General features: G+C 37.2%; 1 protein-coding gene across 2 annotated transcripts in view; it reads right to left on the bottom strand.

Moving 5' to 3' along the window:
- LOC145664431 (uncharacterized) overlaps nt 1-20102 on the bottom strand; it is a 1424688-nt gene that overhangs the window by 168455 nt on the left and 1236131 nt on the right. The window lies entirely within an intron of this gene.

The raw sequence follows: 20102 nt of genomic DNA, 5'->3' as shown, positions 1-20102 counted from the left end.
TCCCCTTTTCTCTCTCCCTCTAACCCTCAAGTTTTTCAGTTGCAATAAAATACGTATATAGTTTTCAGTAATCATTATGATCTAGTGTTCGCAGAATCTTCCACATACTTTAGAGGTTACTAAGGTTCTACTACTTGCCAAACATCTTTATCACTTTTTCTTTTTTAAGCGAAATAGGATTCTTCTTGCAACTGTTGGTATAGCATTTTTGAATGTATTTTCGTTTAAGATTTCCGACATATACCAAATATTTTCAACTATTAGAATACACGAACAAAATCTCCAACCATGGCAGAAACCTCAGAGATTATTTCATCAACGGAAAGATCACTCTAGAAATTTTCTAGTTAGACACGCTTGTTCTAGAGTAGTAACTCTGAAGTAATATTTGTCACTTTTGGATTGAAGACAAGTCGACGAACTTCGTTCACAGAATTGGTCAAAAATGGCCATACTTAGTGACTAAATATACTCTTTTTCTTCTGGTCCAAATCTCATGTACTCATTTCCTATGACATCAAACTGATCTGACATAAAGCATTCAAAACTTAGGTTATATACTCTTCTCATAGTATTTTTGATCAAAATATTTGTGGTCACCTTAGTCATACAGTAATTATTCATTATGTGAACCTCATTAGTTTGTTGGGGTAAATGATTTAAATGAACCGAAATCATGATCATTATTATTATTATTTGAAAAAATATTATTTACATGTATCTAATATCAGTGGTGCTGAATGTATATAGTTCATTCTCTTAATGGTTAATTTTTTCTTGTTCCGTTTCCTTAATACAACTTAAACTGAAAATTTGTGTTGGTAATTACTAACTGCTCATTCAACAAGATATATTTCTTTATATTTTTACACTAAACTCTAACACTCACGAAGTGAGTAAGAACTCTTCATGTATGTACCAAGTATGATTATTGGAAACGCATCTTCGTAGCGTTGAGTAGAATTAAAACATGTATAATCTTCTGAATTTTAACAGGTTCGATTGACATAAGTATGCACAAGTTGGCGGCTGTTCGCTGGCCTGAATGTAATAAACCCACTTTTGGTCTCACTGAATACATCTTCATTCTTTCCGTCGGAAATCTAAATCAAAACCTGCTTGATCCGCATTAATTATATACATATCTGCAAATAGTTATCAAAATAATGGAGACACCTACACTTCGAAACAGGTAAGGTATATCAGGTGGTAAGACGAGGATGTGTGCGCAGTGCCTGATCGTTGTTAGTGGTTCGTTAGGTGAACGTCAGGTGTGGTAGTATGGAAGTGTGTGTTGAAGCGAGCACGTGGACGTGATGTAAAATCGGAAATCTTTCGGAATTTCTAACAACAGAGATTGTGGGTTCGCGGTTAGTTGGCGCAAGTGTGTCTAAGGTAAAGAAATTATTACAGCTAAATTTGTTGCTAGCAAAAAAGGAAAGAGAAAAAAACATTTGGTTTTGGGGTTAAATAGAGGATCCAATTTAAAAAGAAATAGTATTCCCGGCCCATTGTTTTCCTGAGAAAAGAATACAAAATTTGAAAAAAGAACCGACAGCACGATTATCGTGGAAGTTGCCATCATTATTGACTTCCCAACAAATCCTTCCATCGCTGAAGAAGGAATGGATTTGGTTATTAATTGTTTCAAAAACTCAAACGTTTCATCTGAAGCAGCATTTCATTTATGGTGCTAATTTGGTTACCCCGGTATTTCCTTTTTCGTCTGAAGAATGTGCTTTATATTCACATGATAGAGATAGTAAGACTATTCATGGCTTTGGATTAATTGTTTTAACAAAAGAGACACTGACCAAAGCTTAAAACTTTACTTTATTTTAAATTATTTATTATAATTTAAAATAAAGTAAAGTTTTAAGCTTTGGTCAGTGTCTCTTTTGTTAAAATGATAGAGATACGTATTCATTCTATAATCAAGTTTCATAAGCTATTAAAATCAAATTAAACTGTGTTAATTGTTTAATGCATTTCAAATAGCTATTTTTGCTATTTTACATAGCTTTAAAAAAATCGTATTTTACAATAATAGGGTTTATGTACTAAGAAACTATGAATATTACGTTCGACTCATTCCACTAAAAAAAATTATCTCGCTCCACGATATGCCCTTTAGGCTAATAGAAACGGATCATTAACGAAAGTGAATGATTATGAAATAAATGGTGGAATCAGAATGTGGGAGAAAACAACAGAACCTCGAGAAAACCCAGGGATGCGATGTTTTGTCAACCTCAAACTCCTGTCATCGGGGATCGAACACGAACCTCTCGGACCACAAGTGAACGCTCTACCACTGAGCCATAATGCTCCTACTATGTCTTAAAAAGAACATCAACTTTGTGATCCAAGCCGATTTCGATAAAGTTTGGCAAGTAGATACTACACATGAAATAAACGAATACGTGTTTCTTATTTTCTGCGGAAGACATTTATTGGGGCCAAAAAAATTACTACTCGACGCCAAAACAAAATTTCGAATGAAGATATCAGAAGGTATGAGTCATAGTTCAAAAGTCCTAAAGTATATGCAGGTTTGTAACAGCGTTGAGAGATACTATGTATACAATAAGCGAATACGAGTTTTTTTTTTTTTTCTACAGAAAATTGGTTTTTGGGGTAAAAGCCCTCGAACAAATTTGAAAACTGACGCCAAGTGCACATAAATAATCCGAAGCAAACGAAATTGCACAGATACACTGGACGTAAAATAAGAGCCACACATGTTTTCTATTTTCCTCGAAAAAAAGTTTGAGCGGGGCAAACTCATTACTACGAAATGTCCAAATTAATAATTACGGCAGTTTAGAAGTATATACCTAATGTATCTATGGTTTTAATGAAACTGCGCTGACCTGAGACACAATAGGCGTAAAACAAGAAAAATATTTTGAATTTTCTGCGGAAAACAGTTAATGGTGGCAAAAGCCTAGTGATAAGTTGTGGCAATTGACACATCATAACGGATGAAGAGGACGGAAGGTAGTCGGAAGTGGATACATGATGCATTTAAAAGAAGGAAGATGTGTGAAGTAGTCATTCCGAAAAATCAGATAAAGGGCTTAGGCATCTCCAAACATCGAGACATGTGAAAGCAGGAAATGTGTAATGCCAGAAGTACAAGGGTTGGAAAAAAAAAAAAAAAACGTTTGCAAAAGTGTGAAAATCGTACCTAGTATGGTGTGGGACCTCCTTTTGTGTCCAAAACACTTGGATCCGACGTGGAATGGACGTATACAGACCCTGAATCGTGGTGTGTGGAATTTTGTACCATTGTTCCTCCAAAACATGCTCCAGTTCCTTAAGGGATGCTGGTGGAGGGTAATGAGACCGAACACGCGTTTCTAACTCAGACCACATTGGCTCAATGATGTTCAGATCTGGTGATTGTAGGACCCAGGGGAGGTGTGATAGCTCCTGGTCATGCTCCTCAAACCATGATTTCACCGTTTTGCAGCGTAACAGGGTGCGAAATCATCTTGGTAGATGCCAGCATCATCAGGGAACAATATTTTGGCCATGGGTAGAACCTGGTTCCCCAAAATGGCCTCATACGCCTTAGCATTCATCATTCCATGCAGGCTATGATGGGACCTGCAGAAAACCACGATATCACTGTCCATACTGTAACAGAACCACCCCCATGCTTTACAGTTGGGAGCAGACAGTCTGTACCATAGGCCTGCGACGGTGTTCTCCATACGTAAACACGACCGGTTGTCGGAAACAAGGTGAAGGTCGATTCATCGGACCACATTACGTGTTTCCACTGCTCATGAATCCATGCCTTGTGGTCCTTGCACCACTCGATACGCTTCTACGCAGTTACTGCTGTGACTAGGGGTTTGGCGATAGCGGCCCTTCCATGAATTTTGATTTTATGAAGTTCCCGTCGCACTGTTTTCTATGAAACCGGGTTCTGTAGGCCGGAATTGAGTTCAGACGTAATTTTCATTGCAGTGGTCTTCTTTCTAGCTGCTACAATCCGTTTTAATGTCCTCCGGTCCCTATCTGACACGATTGTCTTTCGACCACTGTTGTGCTTTGCAGACGTTGTTTGCCCATGAATTGTGTATGCCCTCGTGATATTGGACACAGTGCCTTTCGATACCCCCACAATGTAGGTCTACACCAGTGGTTCCGCAAATACATTTACGTATTTGATAAAAATACATTTCTGTCGTTAGGTTTCCGTTTTAGTTAGATCAACTATGTAACCAGCGTGGAAATTAATGGAATAAAATTATTGTTTTGCACATGCAGACAACTTGTATGATACATAATGGTCATCGATTCTTTTGGGTGCTAGATCACCTTTTGAAAATCCTTCGTTATATTCACTACTCAATGGTACTAATGTTTTTCAGAACTCAAAAACTATTTCCCTTAGCTCGTAAAAAAACAGATTTTTAATCCCAACTCTGTTTTCAAGAAAATATTATTTTCTTGTATAATAATCAATATTGTAGAAATAAAATCAAACTAGTGCATTCGAGTGAAAATTCAATAACTTAACAGAAGCGGAGAGAGAGAGAGAGATTCAGGGGAGGCAGGCATTATTAATTAAGGAAGCTCAAAATATTTCCACAGCACAAATTTGCTTCCGAAGCTGATTACAGAGCTGCTTGGAACTGGCGGAAACGAAATCATCAAAACGTAGCCCAAAGCAACCTATTAAATGGAAGTTCGTAATACAAAGGAAGGAAGGAAAATCAATGTAGTTGGACTTCAATCAACAACGAGAAACACAGCCACAAGAAGAATACACCTAGCTATGTGAGCAAAAGAAATAGAAGGTGGTCATCAAAGGAATACAGTGAAGGACGATCAACTATAGAGAATGAACTATTATGATTAAAATCAACATTTGTATTAAATCAAAACGTTTTAGTTTTACTATTCATTCTAATTTTGAGAAAAAGAAATTTTCCTTTTTTTTTTTTTTTTGCTAAGTTTCTAGAAATAATGTTGCTGAATTATTATTTTTCAAATTTGTCAATTTGAAATGAAACACAAATTTAAAAATATCGATGTATTTTATACTTTAAGTATTTAAAACAATAATTATCCGTTAAAAGGAGCATTAATAATAAAACTGAATAAATACAACACTTCAGACTCCAGAAATTAATAGACTTTAGAATACAATACTTAGACAAATTGTTCTAATTAGTAAATGATTTCGAAATCCGATGGAGAAATATATAACCCGGTTTACTTATTATCAATGTTGGCAAATGTTATCTGCACATTTTGAACATAGCACAAGAGTGAATAAAATGCAATATGAAAAAGATCAAATTTCATATTTCAATTGATTTCGGAGAGAAAAGAAGTCAGAAACATTAGCAAAAACACTACAAGAAGGGTATCCCAGAATTTTGGATTGACGTGTACAAAAGTTTGAATATAAAAAGGAGACAGATTTCAGCACCAATTACAGTCATGTCCTGAACGTTTTAAGACAAGCGTAGATAAATTTTCAAGTAATTTCACTAGTAACGTGCGCGAACAAATTTTCGAATCTAATGAAAGAATTACCTACCTATAGTTTAAGACATCGACAAAATGTTTTCGGAAAGGGGCTATAAGAAATAATCGTATAATCATATTAGGCAGTAACGACAGCACTGCCTAATTAATTACAATAATACTCACTCACACAATGGCTTAAGAAATCTTCATGTTCAATACCACAGAAACAAAAGCCCTCCTGTGCATCTTATTTAATGCAGTCACAATAGGTAATTATCAGCAGTCACAATAGGTAATTATCTCCTTCATCGTACTTTATATTATTATGTCTATATTTTTTCACCTATCAGAAAGTCCTTGTTTCAGAGAGTTTCCAACGAATGTTTGATTCACTCTGCGTATATTTCAGCAGGAAAACGACGTGCCTAATGAGGATAAGTGAGACGAAAACTGCGTTATAAATTATGATTTTGTTAACTGAAAAGATAATGTATTAATCTGTCAGATATCTGTTCTGAACAAATATATCGACGTGTATAGCGGAAGGTAATAGTTACTTCAGATGGAAATCTGTACAGGAATTCCTGCTCCAGAACTGGAATTCCTGAACAGGAATACATGTTCAATAATATTCAAGTCGGGGGACTATGGGGACCAAAGGGAAGAATCGATTCATCTTGGGTGTTTCTCAAACTACACTTGAACAGATCTGGATATGTGTTTTGACGCATTGTTACGTTGGAAGACTGTAGTTATTAGGGAATAACGTCTGTAACATGGGCATGGACACCTAAATTTTGCACATAATCACCTACGCTAATTCATTCTTTCAGAGTAATAATAGAGTCAAGAGAATATTAAGAAATTGTGGCTTACACCAGCAAGAGCCCCTGCTAAGTTTAACTATAGTAAGCAAGAGTCCAGAGCATATGCCCCTTAGAGTATTCGCCTATGGTTCTTTGTGAAAATCCTTTTCAGTGTTCAGCGGTCTTTATCACCTAGGCTTAATTTCTCTCTTCTGATGATGTTTTACCATCCATCAACAAGTAATAATGTTGCTCTTGATCTTTTACCTCTTTTACCACCGAATTCAGCCTCGAGCATCTAGAACGACTGGAAATCCCTAAAGAAAATATACACAATACTGCGTCAAATTCCATTTTTTATTTTATTTTATTTTATTTTATTTATTTTATTTATTTACTTATTTATTCATTTACGAAAGACACTGGAGAAAATTGCATTAAAATCCTTCTACGATAGGGAAAGAGAGTTAGACATGGAGTTGGTGGTCTCGGGTGGTGATATTGAAAAGGTCTGGATCCCCTGAACACAGCGGTAATGTCAGAAATTGGGCAATGGACTTGAGGACCCAGAAATGGGATCCCGAAGTTTTGGGCACGAGTCCCTTGTATTCGCTATTAAACATGGAGCTGTTCGACGCGGGTGATGGTTTTGGAAAAGTCTAGGTCCCATAAGCAGCAAGGATGTCAGAAATCGGGCCATGGCCCTGAGGCCCCAGAAACGGAGTTCTGAAGTTTTGGGGCTCAGATCCATTCTATTTCTCTTTTAAGCATGGAGTTATTGGCTGCGGGTGGTGGGTTAGTCCCGATTTCTGGCATCATCACTGTGCTCGGGAGGCTCGGACCTTTCCAACGCCACCACCCGCATCAAACAACTCCATGCTTAAAGCAGAAATAAAATGATCCGAGCCCAAAATTTTGGGACCCCATTTCTGGATCTTCGAGACCATGGCCCGATTTCTGACATTATAGCTGTGCACAGACAACCTTGAAATTTAACGCCACCAAAATTTTCCAAAAAACTCAAAATTTCAGGACCTTCTTTTTCGGGCCTCAGGTCTCGGGGCCCATTTCTGAAAACACCGATACACTAGAGGGACCGGAACCTTTCGAATGCCACCATCCGCGTTCAAGAACTCTGTTTAACAGGCGATAAGAGAGAACCCGAGCTCAAAACTTCAGGACTCCATTTTTGGGTCCTCCGGGCAGAGGTTGGTTTATGACATCATTGTTGTATTTAGGACACCAGGACCTCTCCAACACCACCACCCGCGTCTAACAACTCCATGTTTAATAAGCGTATAGAAGGAACCCTGTCCAAAACTTCGGGTCTAAATTTCTGGGTCTCATGGCGGTGCCCGATTTTTGACATCATCACTGTGCTCACGGGACCCAGACCTTTCCAACGCCATGTCTAACACGGTTTCACTACCGGAGGGGAATCACAAAACAAAATTGGACAGTTTAGGGATGGTACCGAGACGTGACGAGACTTTGAACAGTCTCGGTTGATAAATAGTGGTCTCGGTCTCGGCCTCGTTTCGAGTCAAAAATCAGTCTCGGTCAACAGATGCTTGTCTTGATCTCGGTCTCGATCTCGAAGACCAAGTCTCGGTCTCGTCCCGAAAGTTTCGAAATAAATGATGTGAAATTAAAATTGTGAAAAGAGGCCGCGGTGACTCAGTGGTAGAGCGTTCACTTCTGGTGCATGGGATCCCTGGTTCGATCCTAGCTCGCGCCAAGTGAACTTTGTGGTGGAAAAACACCCTGTGGGTGGGTTTCCTCGGGATTTTCCCGTTCATCCCACTTTCTTCATTCCACAATTTCATTCATTTCTCATCATCACCGTCTCCTTTAGCCTAGCCGGCATAACTGTCAAACGTAAAACAAAGATTTCATTTTCACTTTTTAAAATTGTGGAAGTGTTATTATTGTACAGTCTGTTTCCGCTTTTTATTTTTTGCTTTCATTTTGACTTAGAATTATGGTATGATGTACCTATTCATAGCTAATTTTCTTGCACTAATGCTTTCCATGCGTTTATTCCAGTTCAATCATCAGTGGGTATATCATACCTGGGATAAAACTAGTGTTGCCACGAGACGAGACGAGACTTCAGGCTGTCTCGTCTCGTCTCGTACAAAGCATGTCTCGTCTCGTCTCGAGAGGTTCTGTCCCGTCTCGTCTCATTTGTCTCGTTTTGTCTCGTCTCGTAAAAAATATAGCAGCTTACCATGGGAACGAATGTAAAATGTAGCAGGCTGCAGCATGCTAATCAAGATACAACTAAGTTACAAGTATTACCCAGAACACACAAGGCAAGAAATGTCACGGTAGCTACACCGTGAAGCCTTCTCCTCTAGTGTATGTGGTAGTCGGTTCGATCTCGGTTAGTGCTATGTGAGCTTTGTGATGGACAAACATTGAATGTGTGTAGGGACCGCGGTGGCTCAGTGGTAGAGCGTTCACCTCTGGTGCTTGGGGTCTCGGGTTCGATCCCAGCCCCGCCAAGTGAACTTTGTGGTGGACAAACACCGTGTGCGTGGGTTTTCTCGGGGTTCTCCCGTTTCCTCCCACTTTCTTCATTCTACCAGTTCATTCATTACTCATCATCACTGTCTCCTTTAGCCTAACCGGCATAAGCGTGGGAAGTAAAACTCAAAGATTTCATTTCATTTTTCGAATGTGTGTGTTTTCTCGAAGTTGTCTAGTATCCTACCATTTTTTTCATTCCACTAATTTTCCCATCATCATCCATTCGGCCAAAGTTGCCTAAAGGTCTTAAAAATAAATTCAAATAAGCTCACAAGGCAAGGACAAATAGTTTACAAGATAATATATCTCTGCTGTTAGTTGTCTGAGGGTTCTCGACCCTGGCTTTTTTTTTTTTTTTTTACATTATATTGAAATTTGTTTCACCAGTTTCAATACACAAATATACAGCAGATTGCTCATAGGTACGTCGAAGATGAAGACACTAATGTCAAATAATGTTTACACGACAAGCAAAGTTCGATGTAAAGGTGTCACTATCCCCGACACTATCGTATACTATCAGCCCACTTGCTTTACAGTATATATATGGGTGTATATATATATATATATATATATATATATATATATATATATATTATATATATATATATATATATATATATATATATATATATATATATATATATATATATATATATATAGAGAGAGAGAGAGAGAGAGAGAGAGAGAGAGAGAGAGAGATGGAAAGATATATATATAGATAAACAGAGAGATAAATATGTGTGTACACTTTGATTTCATATATTCCAGCCTTTAGGTTTCACAGTGTTAACCCATAACAATCCGAAAACTACTTTCCATTTTAGCATGTTTAGATTTGTTGCAATTATTATTATTATTTTTTTTTAAAAAAAAGCTCGGAACCAAACAATTTTATTGAGTAATGGAAAGTATTTGATTGAAATTTTATATGTTACTGCACAGTAAGCTCTACTTAAAGTGCCATAGTAATGGGAGCTGAACGACACATCGGACGAAAGAATGCTTGTGGCCAGTCTTCACCTCCATGGTTCAAATCTGTTCCCATAACCGCGGGGTGTGTGCTATATGTGGTGGTTGCCCCGTTTGTGTAACAAACTCATGACAGTACACCCAGATTAGCTAGTGGCTAAAAAAATGTTGATTTTTGGGTGGCCATTTTGGATTAAAGTTCCTTATATTGTCGTGATCTATTCGCAATCATACAACGTACATCTTCATACCAAGCCGAGCGGTCTGCGGCGATAGACCATGGCTTGAAGGCCCCGGGTTGAGTCCCGGAAGGGTCATGTGTATGGATTTTAACAGCATTTATTTTTTCGTGTTGTGTCAGGGGGCGAAATCGTATGGGATAAAAGGATTTCAGTCTGAAAAAATTGGAGAGAATATCCTCTCCAGGATACTTTCATGGGAGTAAGGAATTAGTAAAAATATAGGATATACATTTTATAGCAGGGTTAAAAATATGGTTTGTCTATCCTATTTCTTTTCTGTTAATTATGTTCTTCAATGTTCGAATTTTGATCATTCTCATGATATTTTCTGCTTTGAACGGAGTTCCATGAATATTATACCAAATGTTCTTTAAACTTATCAAGTTCGAGAGGTTTTATATGCCTGTAAGAAACAATTTCTGAAGATAATTCAGGTCCTAATGAATATTATTCACTAGGAAAGGGAAGTATTCCCCTTCTCTCAACATGGAAGCAGAAAGCAATTCGCACTCTGGTCAGATCAAACATTTCCGCGTAACAAAACGAAGGTCCGCCTGTAAAACCTCTTCACCTAAAGTGTTATTGTTAGTATCATAAATTTGCTGAAAGCAAACAATTTGAAGGGTTCGTCGATAATATCTTTGTTTTCTTTGTCCTTCGCCCGCCTTCCAAACGAAGAGGTGATTTTTACATGACTGCTGTATAATAAGCGAGCGATTGGTAAAATGGTAAAAGTATGTTTTTATGTGTATGAGTGTGTGTGTGTGTGTGAGAGAGAGAGAGAGAGAGAGAGAGAGAGAGAGAGGGAGGGAGGGAGGGAGGGAGAGAGAGAGAGAAGACAAAATTTTAGTTGCAAGATGACATACTTCAATTGCCGTTTTCGGTTCATATAGCAAAAAGAATACCGCCATCAGAGAATAAAGACAAGTGTAGTCTGTTCTGTTCTCTTCCGCCATCTCAGCCAGAACTTTCAACTAAAGCCTGTAATGAGTGTAGACCTTACCCAGTTTTCAAATTGAATAGATGGTGGTAGTAGTTCGGTTTCTTGACCTTGTAAAAATCTTCCCTGTCTTTGATTTTGTTTATCATCATTCCAGCCAGAAATTAAAAAAAAAAAAAATGAGAATTCCTCAGTTTACAGCAAGGGGAATTGGGGACAAGACATTAAGGATGATATTCCTGGAAGCTCATATATCACGATTGTTTCATTCAATAGACAGAGGACACTTTTCTATGAAGGCTTTTCAACATGTTTCTCACAAAGGGGATTTTCCTTTTGCAATCTATATGACCACTGGCAATTTCAATCTTGGCCATTCCCGCCAGCGTTTTCATTTTCGAGACACGAGACGAGACGAGACATTTCACGAGACGTCCCGTCTTGTCTCGTGTCTCGTTTCGTTTTCGAGACGGGACAAGAAGTATGTCTCGTCTCGTGTCTCGTCTAAAAGGGTTTTGTGCCGTCTCGTGTCTCGTCTCGTTTACGAGACGAGACGAGACGAGACATGAGAAATGTCTCGTCTCGTGGCAACACTAGATAAAACCCTAATAGTAATCCATTTTACTTTCAGAAATAGATTGTGTCTCATGTAGCCTCTGTACTGCTTATACAATCAAACTCTATTAAATTAACTCCAGTACTATACAGCGTGATCTGGAAGTGATCGTACCTCTTTTTGGTTTCAACAGTATAGTGTTAGTTATGGTAGAATGTCTGTACACAGTTACCTTGAAGTCTTAAGAGTCATAAACATCGGTATGATCACCATCCATGTCACACAGTTGAATTCTGCGCCAAGTTCTCGCAGATGTTTAACGTAGATACTCCGGAGTCACGAAGGTGAAGTCATGTTCCACAGCTGCTCGTAATTTCTGCGTTGTGTGATATCGAGTGTTTCTTACTTGTTGCTTTATGAAACCCCAGAGAGCATTGTCTGGTGTCGTCAGATTGGGACTTCTTGAAGACCAGACGAAGGGAGCTGGTGAAGATGCACAATCTCTTCCAATCCAGCGGCCAGGAAACGTCTGATTCAGGTAATTGCGCATGTGAATCGCGAAGTGCACTGGTGTTCCATGCTCTGGTAAGTAATGTTACCAGGCAATGCCAAGCAATGTTACCAAACAAATTTTGGATTAAACCTAAAACCGTCAGAAAACACCAATTACGGGTACACCCACTTCCGGACCACGCTGTACAGTAGTTTATTTCCTTCCTTTGAATCAGAATTGTTCAATACCTTCTAAGGGACAGCGCAACACACAGTAGCACCAATGTATTTAATCGTAACGAAATTGAAATCTTATGTTCATATATGCTAAGACACAAGAATAACAGATAAAGAAAACAGATGAAAGCACAGCTATCTGAGTAACCGTTGTCAGATGATTCACAGGTTTACAACAATATTATTGTGACCGATTATAGAAAACAGGATGTTATTAGTTACTTGCCATAAATGCGAAATATGTTTCGCAACGCTTTGCTCATACCAAACAATAAAAAACAATGCAAATACTTACAGTCAGTAAAGAGGCATTTCTGACATGCTCTGAAGGCGACGTGGCTGCTGTTGAATTGACACACAAGTAACACGCTAAAGTGGTAGTCATTTTGTGTTATTGCAACACCTCATTTTTTGCTGTGTGCCATCCCTAAAAGATTATCTTCTAGTTTTCACGATATTGCTATGTATTAGAGATGCTAGAGCCTATGAAATATATAAATCTATAGCATAAAAACGTATTCAAAAATTTTATTTTGTATTATTTTAAGAATTGTATAAAAGACTATTGTATTATTTTAAGAATTGTATAAAAGGCTATTGTTTCTATGTTTAATTTTATGTCTTACGAATGTGCCCTTCGGAGTTGAGAATCCAAGCCGAGACGCAGCATTTGATCATATGGAATGGAGTAAAACATATTACTTTTTATTTCAACTAAATACCTACTAGAAACAAAGGACGTAAATAGTCACAGAATCTGTAAATAGAACTACTGCAAAAAATCAGAAGTTTGACTCTAAAATTGGTATAAGCATATTATGTTAAATAAAATTTTAAAAAATGAAAATGTAAAAACTGAATACTTGATCTTTCATGAAATATCATGCACCATTGTTCATGTTTAAAAAAAGGGAACAGATGTTTAATTTTCAAGAAAGACTATATATTGTATACATAGTACTTGTATCAGATTTCTTCAAATGCTCTCAATAATAATAGCTTTTAGTGCTCCAGCATGGCAAACAAAAAGGAAAACAAAGTTTATAACGTTCAATAGCCTCTACGATTGAAAAAAGTTATATTTGTTGAATTTAATCAAAACAATATGTATGTGCCACTGTTAGGATATATATATATGCTTCTTAGTAGTGTATATTTTTCATATACAGTACATAAATAATTATTCTCGCATAATAAAAACTATCAAAATTCCATCCAACTGGCAACAAACGACGTTCTCATATTTTTTACCGCTAAAAGATGTTTTTTTCTTGATTTTCTCGAAAACTAATCATCAGAATGTACCCTGTGATTTTGTTCACTGCAATGTGATCTATCGGCTGATATATGTGCTATCTTTGGACAATACTATAGCTAAACAAAAATTAAAATTTACTAGTTTATCACAATTGTAGGCCATATCTCGTTAGCCACATTCTCTACTGCCATCTTGAAAGTGTAAAAAAGAAAAAAAGGTAATACTTCACTATCAGCTTCATCTAAGGTAGTGTTAATATCGAACAGCTTCAATTTTTATGATTACAAAACTATGTTTTCCTCGATTTTCTCGGAAACTATTTAAGAGTATTTACACTCACGCATATCATTTTGTTTGGTTCATTAAGATCTATCTATTGAAATACATGTCTCATCTTTGAGCACGTTTCCCCGCTAAACGCTACTAATATTGTAAAATGTAATAATATTTCGTTCTGAAACTATATTGATTAACTAAATTCTGTAAATTGAAATAAATTCACAGTTAATTTACTGTGAATGGTGACCACTAGGCCTTTATATTCTCGTGGTCAAAAGTGTCTTTACATTGCTTCGTAGAGTATGACTACGACATACATCTAGAAAAGGCACAAGTTGCACAGGAATCTGTGATGATGTTTTTATTTTGATTAGACATTTAAGGAGCAAGTTTATGTAGTTAGGACTCAGATTTGCAGCAGATCAGTACAATATCATCTCTGAAAAGATTCGAATTCTTAGTTTCCCAATTTTTTGTCTGGTACGATAAGGCAAGTACTCTAACACTTATCAGTGACTGGTTAGATATTTTAGTTCTGAAAATAGCCTCTGTTGCAGTGTATTTATCAAAACAACCATCTCTAAAGATGAGGTAGAGAGAACATCTATTTGATTTACTAACTAACTAACCAACTCACCCTATAGCCTATGGAACCCGGAGGTTCAATGGCGCGTTCACAAAAGCTCTCCACTGACTTCTATCCTTAGCCAACAGGATCCAGTTTTTACTTTCTATTCCCATTTCTGAGGGATCCACCTTAATATTGTCCTCCCATCTCGCCTACGTCTTCCTAATGGTCGTTTCCCGATTGATCTTCCAGTCAAGACTTTGAAAGCGTTTCTACTTTCTTCCATTCTGGCTACATGACCTGCCCACCTAAGCCTCTTAGATTTGATTACTCTAACAATGTTTAGTAAACGATATAAATTAGGCAGTTCCTCGTTACGAAGTTTCCGCCATTCCCCATTCCCGTTCCTCCTGGGTCCGAATATTCGTCTCAGAATCTATTTGATTTAGTAAACAATTATATTCGATCTACAAGGCAGGTAAGAGAGGAACAGGAGATATAAAATATTTAACTTTCAAAAACGTCCTAGAGACGTGCAAATATGATTCAATATAATAATGTGGTTTCCCTTTCTTTTCTTAATTTTAGTATTCTCGAGCATCCTAACGTCTGCACATAGATTACAAGATAGAAAGAGTATTTCCCTTTCAAGATTTAAAGTCAGATAAAAGGTTTTGAACTCGCAACATTCTGATTATGAATCCAACACTCTACCACTCTGTTAAATGCAACTTCTTTATCTCATTTCAAAAAATGGTATTCCCGGAGTGTGTAATGTTCGCTTGTCAGATTCTACTTACCTATTGGCAAGGTATATAAACGATTACCCATTGACAGATGAGTTCTCCTAATTGAACACCGGTTACTCGTATCCGTTAAAACCATAAATGTCTAAATCTAATTAATAGTCTATTTTATATTATAAAACTAAATGTTTATTTGTACTGCATATGTGTGGGCTTTCTTGAAGTTCTCCTATTTAATTCCACATATACATTCCACCAATTCTTTCATTGTCTCTTACCTTCAATAATCATCAGTCTCCGTTAGCTTAGAAAGCATAAGCGTGAGACGTAATATTAGAAGTTTCATTTCATTCCATTTTCTGTCCATAGAAATCCACACTATTCGCTCGATATACTTACAGAATAGATATGACATACTTGTAAGTAACTTTCGAGAAGAGAACGTAAGTCATTTATTACTAAAATTACACGTGGACTATTATAGATACTAGCTGAAATACCCCTTCTTCGCACGGGAAAACAAGGTTTATGGGAAATATTTCAAAGGTATATTTGGAAACCCTTTCCCTTACGATATTAATTGAATACAAATGAAATTAAAAAAAAAACTCCGTTCCATCAAACTGATTACTATATGTTCAAAAATACATTTCATACAGAACAGCAGTGTATAAGAAATCAAGGTGGGTTGATTAAAAAAAAAATCTACCCAAATGCTAATTATGTTCAAAAACTAATTTTTAAGGTTGAAACGTCTCCACACTTCGGTCATTCTATGAATAGAAAATTGATATTAAAACATTTTAGAAACTGTTCCTACCCTCCCCTTTAGATTCAGAATTTTTCAAAACGCTCGAGCACGTGGTCACTTCTTTAAAAGTAAAATACTTTATATAACGAATTTCATTTCTTTAACATGAGAGGCTCATTTGATATTTAATTTACGACGCATATGGTAAATAATAAAAGTGACCTGATAAAAACACGGTTCGAGCCAAATGCTATGTTCGAAAGTTTATTTCAAACTATTCAGCCGTTTTCCTGTGATGATTAGACACAACCTCAATGTCAGTTTTATATATTGATAAAACGTTATTAGAATTGTTCCCTTACTGGATATATATACACTATCTGGCCATTCGTCACCGGAGACCCCTAACTAGTACGTTAATCCGGTTTCAGCAGTCCATCAGTATCGTATGGGGCCACCTTTCGCCGCAATTACGTCCGCAACCCTTTGAGGAAGACTTTCCACCAACTTATGATAGGTTTCGACGGGAATCTTGCTCCATTCCTCTTGCAAAGCGGCGAACAACTCTCTAGTGTTCTTTGGGCGGCACGGCCTGGTTCTCAAGCGGCGCTCCAACTCTTCCCAAAGATGCTTAATAGGGTTGATATCAGGACTTTGGGCTGGACAATCAAGTTTTTGTACACCCATGTCCTCAAACCACGTGTTTATATCATCTGCAGTATGACATGGAGCATTGTTTGCTGAAACAGATATAGACCAATACCGAATTGTGCCCACAGTGACAGTAACGCATAATTGTCCAGGACCGTTTGGTTGCATCGGCATTCATGTTTCCCGGCACTAAAACAAGAGAACCAAAACCATACCACGAGAAGCACGACCACACCATGATGCCACCTTGGCCGAATTTCACTGTGGGTAGATACACTATTGTAAACATCTTTCTCCGGGGATACGCCACACCCACACACGTCCATCGGACTGCCACATCTGGCAGCGCAATTCATCACTCCATAGGACGGATTTCCATTCCTCAAGAGTCCAATGGCGGCGTTCCTTGCACCACTGTAAACGACGGGTCGCATTGCGGGCTGTGATAAGCGGTTTGTGAACTGTAGCACGACCATGGAAACCAAGTGCGATGATCTCCCGGCGGACAATACGATCACTTGCAACACTACCGGAAGCCATCGAAACTCCTGTGCCACTATCTGTAGCGACGCCTTCCGATTTAACTTCAACACACGTTTCAAGCTTCGACGGTCACGATCTGTTAATATTGTCAGTTTAGTTGGTCTGGGTGGCATGTCATGGCCCCCTCCTGCTTCCACTTCACGATAACATCGCTCACTATCGATCGGGGTATCTGAAATTTGTTGGAAATCTCATGAGTCGAATGCCCTAACCTGTGGGCTCCAATGATCATTCCTCTTTCCGCTTCTCCAAGTTCGCGTCGTCTGTTCACATTAGCTGCTGTAGCTAGTGTGAGTACATTTTCCAGCGGCAACACCTTTTATAGCTAGTGTCACGTGCAAAGACGATCCAAAGCACTTTTGGAGGGGAGTCCGGTGACGAATGGCCAGATAGTATATAACATTCATCTTCCTAGGACTGGAAGTTTCGAAAACGCCGAAACATGTATTCCATTAGTTTTGCTTAGGGGTTTAAAGAGAAATTTCACACCCTTAACTTTGACGAATCCTTACATTTGGCATTTTCTGATTTTTTAAAAATTTTATTTTATTTTATTTATTTATTTATTTATTTGACATTGAGAAATTTTAATGTTATTGAAATACAGAATCACCAGATAAATTTAAACATAGAAACAACGATCCTTTAAGATTTGAATCTGAAAAAAGTGCAGTGTTCCCCGACCAGAATTCGAACCTACGACCATTTCATTCTGAATCACATACACTACCAATAAGATAAATACAATTCTTGTGCTCTCCGTATTTCAAACATTAGTGTTCTGGAACGCTGAGTTGTCAGACTTCAGGTAGTAATATATACAAACTTCTGTCTGCTGATAATTGACTTTTCCTTTGATTAAACAACGCTTATTTGTATCAGTTATAGCCATAAATGTTCCAATCTATTACTTTATTTTATGTTTCCTCATACAGGCTAAACGTTCGTCAGTTTATTTTCTACATCCGCAGATTTTCTCGGACGTTTTCCGTTTCCTCCCACATTCTCATTCCACCAATTCTGTCATTGTTACCCGCCGTAAAGATTAGCACATATCCTTCCCCGATTAAAGTAAAAATGTTCCATCATATATTTTGTTTACACAGAAATCCACTGGTGTGATATGTCGTACATTATTTCGCAAGTTCACAATTCCCACCTTTGCTTAAGTTGAAAATCAGTCTAAAATCAAATTAAATCAGGAAATGAAATTATCCTCTGATGTTTCAAAGAAAGAAATCCCATGAGGTCTTTTGTAGAAAATATTAGATTTTATTCAATACAGAATACACGATCTGTGAAAAGATCGAACAGTTATGGATGAAAATTAACTTAAAACACTCCAATTTTTATAGAACAAAATGTATGTTTTATTAGAGATTATACGACTTACTCTTCAAGTTCAAAATTGAAATTAGTAAGCTGGATATGGGAGAGTCTTTCACTTCTGTTTGAGGGTAAAACCATACTAAAACAGAAGTACTTAAAATATGTCATAGCACCGTTATCAGAAGCAAAGAGTGAGCTTCTGTTAGAAAGGATAAAAGATTAGGGTCTATTATAACAGCCACACATGTACATGGAATACAGTATTTCTTTAAAATGTGATTATAGCCGCTCTACACAAGTCACTATGCAGTTACTTATTAAAGTGTTTTACGTACAAACTTTGTTAATCTGTGTAGTTCAATATATTATTGGATATATTTATAATAACTTAATCCTAGCTGAAGCCAACAACAAGAGGTGAAGCATTATGCAAATAAGATTGTCAGATATACCCGCGGTCGAATAACAGTATTCCTAAAACCTTCTAAGAATATGGTTACTTTGTAGCAGATGAACGACAAAAGAAAAAAAAAACTATTAGAATAACAATAGAAAAATGACAGTAATGAAATGCGGTTTTATGGGCGTGTTATGAAAAGTTAAATTATATAAAGAATATGATATATACTAGAAATAGCTATATTTCTGAAAAAGTGAATGAACGATAACTTTTCTTACTTTATCTTTTTAATATGTTATAGAGTTATACATTTTCATGTAAATTATTAATGTATCTCTAATAACTGAATAATAACTAAATATCTACAAAAAATATGTATGTTCAGAACTATCATATATAGCCGTTTTGGGAAATGTGACCTTAATGTGGCCTTTTAAAAAAAAAGGTTCCTCACCCCTGATCTAGATGATAAAGGAAAGGGGACTTCACAACTATTGCCGAGAAGCATGTGCAATGACGTCATGTATGTTGTTTACAACATATCGTCCAGAACATTCATTCTGAGAAGCTAAGTTATGCCGCGTCAATGTGGTTGTTGACAGTAGCTCAGCATGGTGAAACTGTGGCTAGTGCATCGCAAGTCAAGAATGCATGTCAAATCGCCAGAGCACTTCATTGTTCGTTGTGACCGACGAACTGTTCGCAAATGTTTGGAATTACGTGAGCCAAATCATCGCCCAGGAAGTACTGATAGAATACATCAGGAACAACCCAATACGCCATTGATCCCTCGTGTTGGACAAAGTTGTAGTGTACTGCCATCCCCACAAAACCACATGAAAAAAAAAAAAAAAAAACTAAAGGTTGCGTGACTAGATATGGTATATATATGCATAAAGTACTAACCGAGATTAGTAAAAATACGAAATCTGACCGGATACATCACAGGATATAGGATTTAGAAGTTAACGCTGTAATCTACAGAAATCTTATTTGCACGTTAGTCTCGAATTTCTACAAGCACTACTCACTCACTGGTCTAGTGGATAGCGCCGTGGCTTTGGTGCACATGGTCCCGAATTAAGTTCCCGGTGGTAGAGCACAATATTTTAATTTCATATTTATTGATTTTCATAACCTAAAAGGCATAATTGTGGAGAGTTAAACTAAAACCAGACATTTTTTCGAACTTGTTCTATATAAAATGTTTATACAGTATGTAGAAACATTAACAAGGTCCTGAAGACAGGAATTGAACAGTTAAGGTAGGATTGAGACGAGGACAAACATTCATATATACAAAAATA

The sequence above is a fragment of the Thermobia domestica genome, chromosome 11 (genome assembly GCF_964235325.1).
Source record: "Thermobia domestica chromosome 11, izTheDome1.hap1.1, whole genome shotgun sequence".
In the NCBI taxonomy this organism is placed as follows: domain Eukaryota; kingdom Metazoa; phylum Arthropoda; class Insecta; order Zygentoma; family Lepismatidae; genus Thermobia; species Thermobia domestica.
Note: the sequence above shows the minus strand (reverse complement) of the source record. Positions and strands in the feature narration are given on the sequence as shown.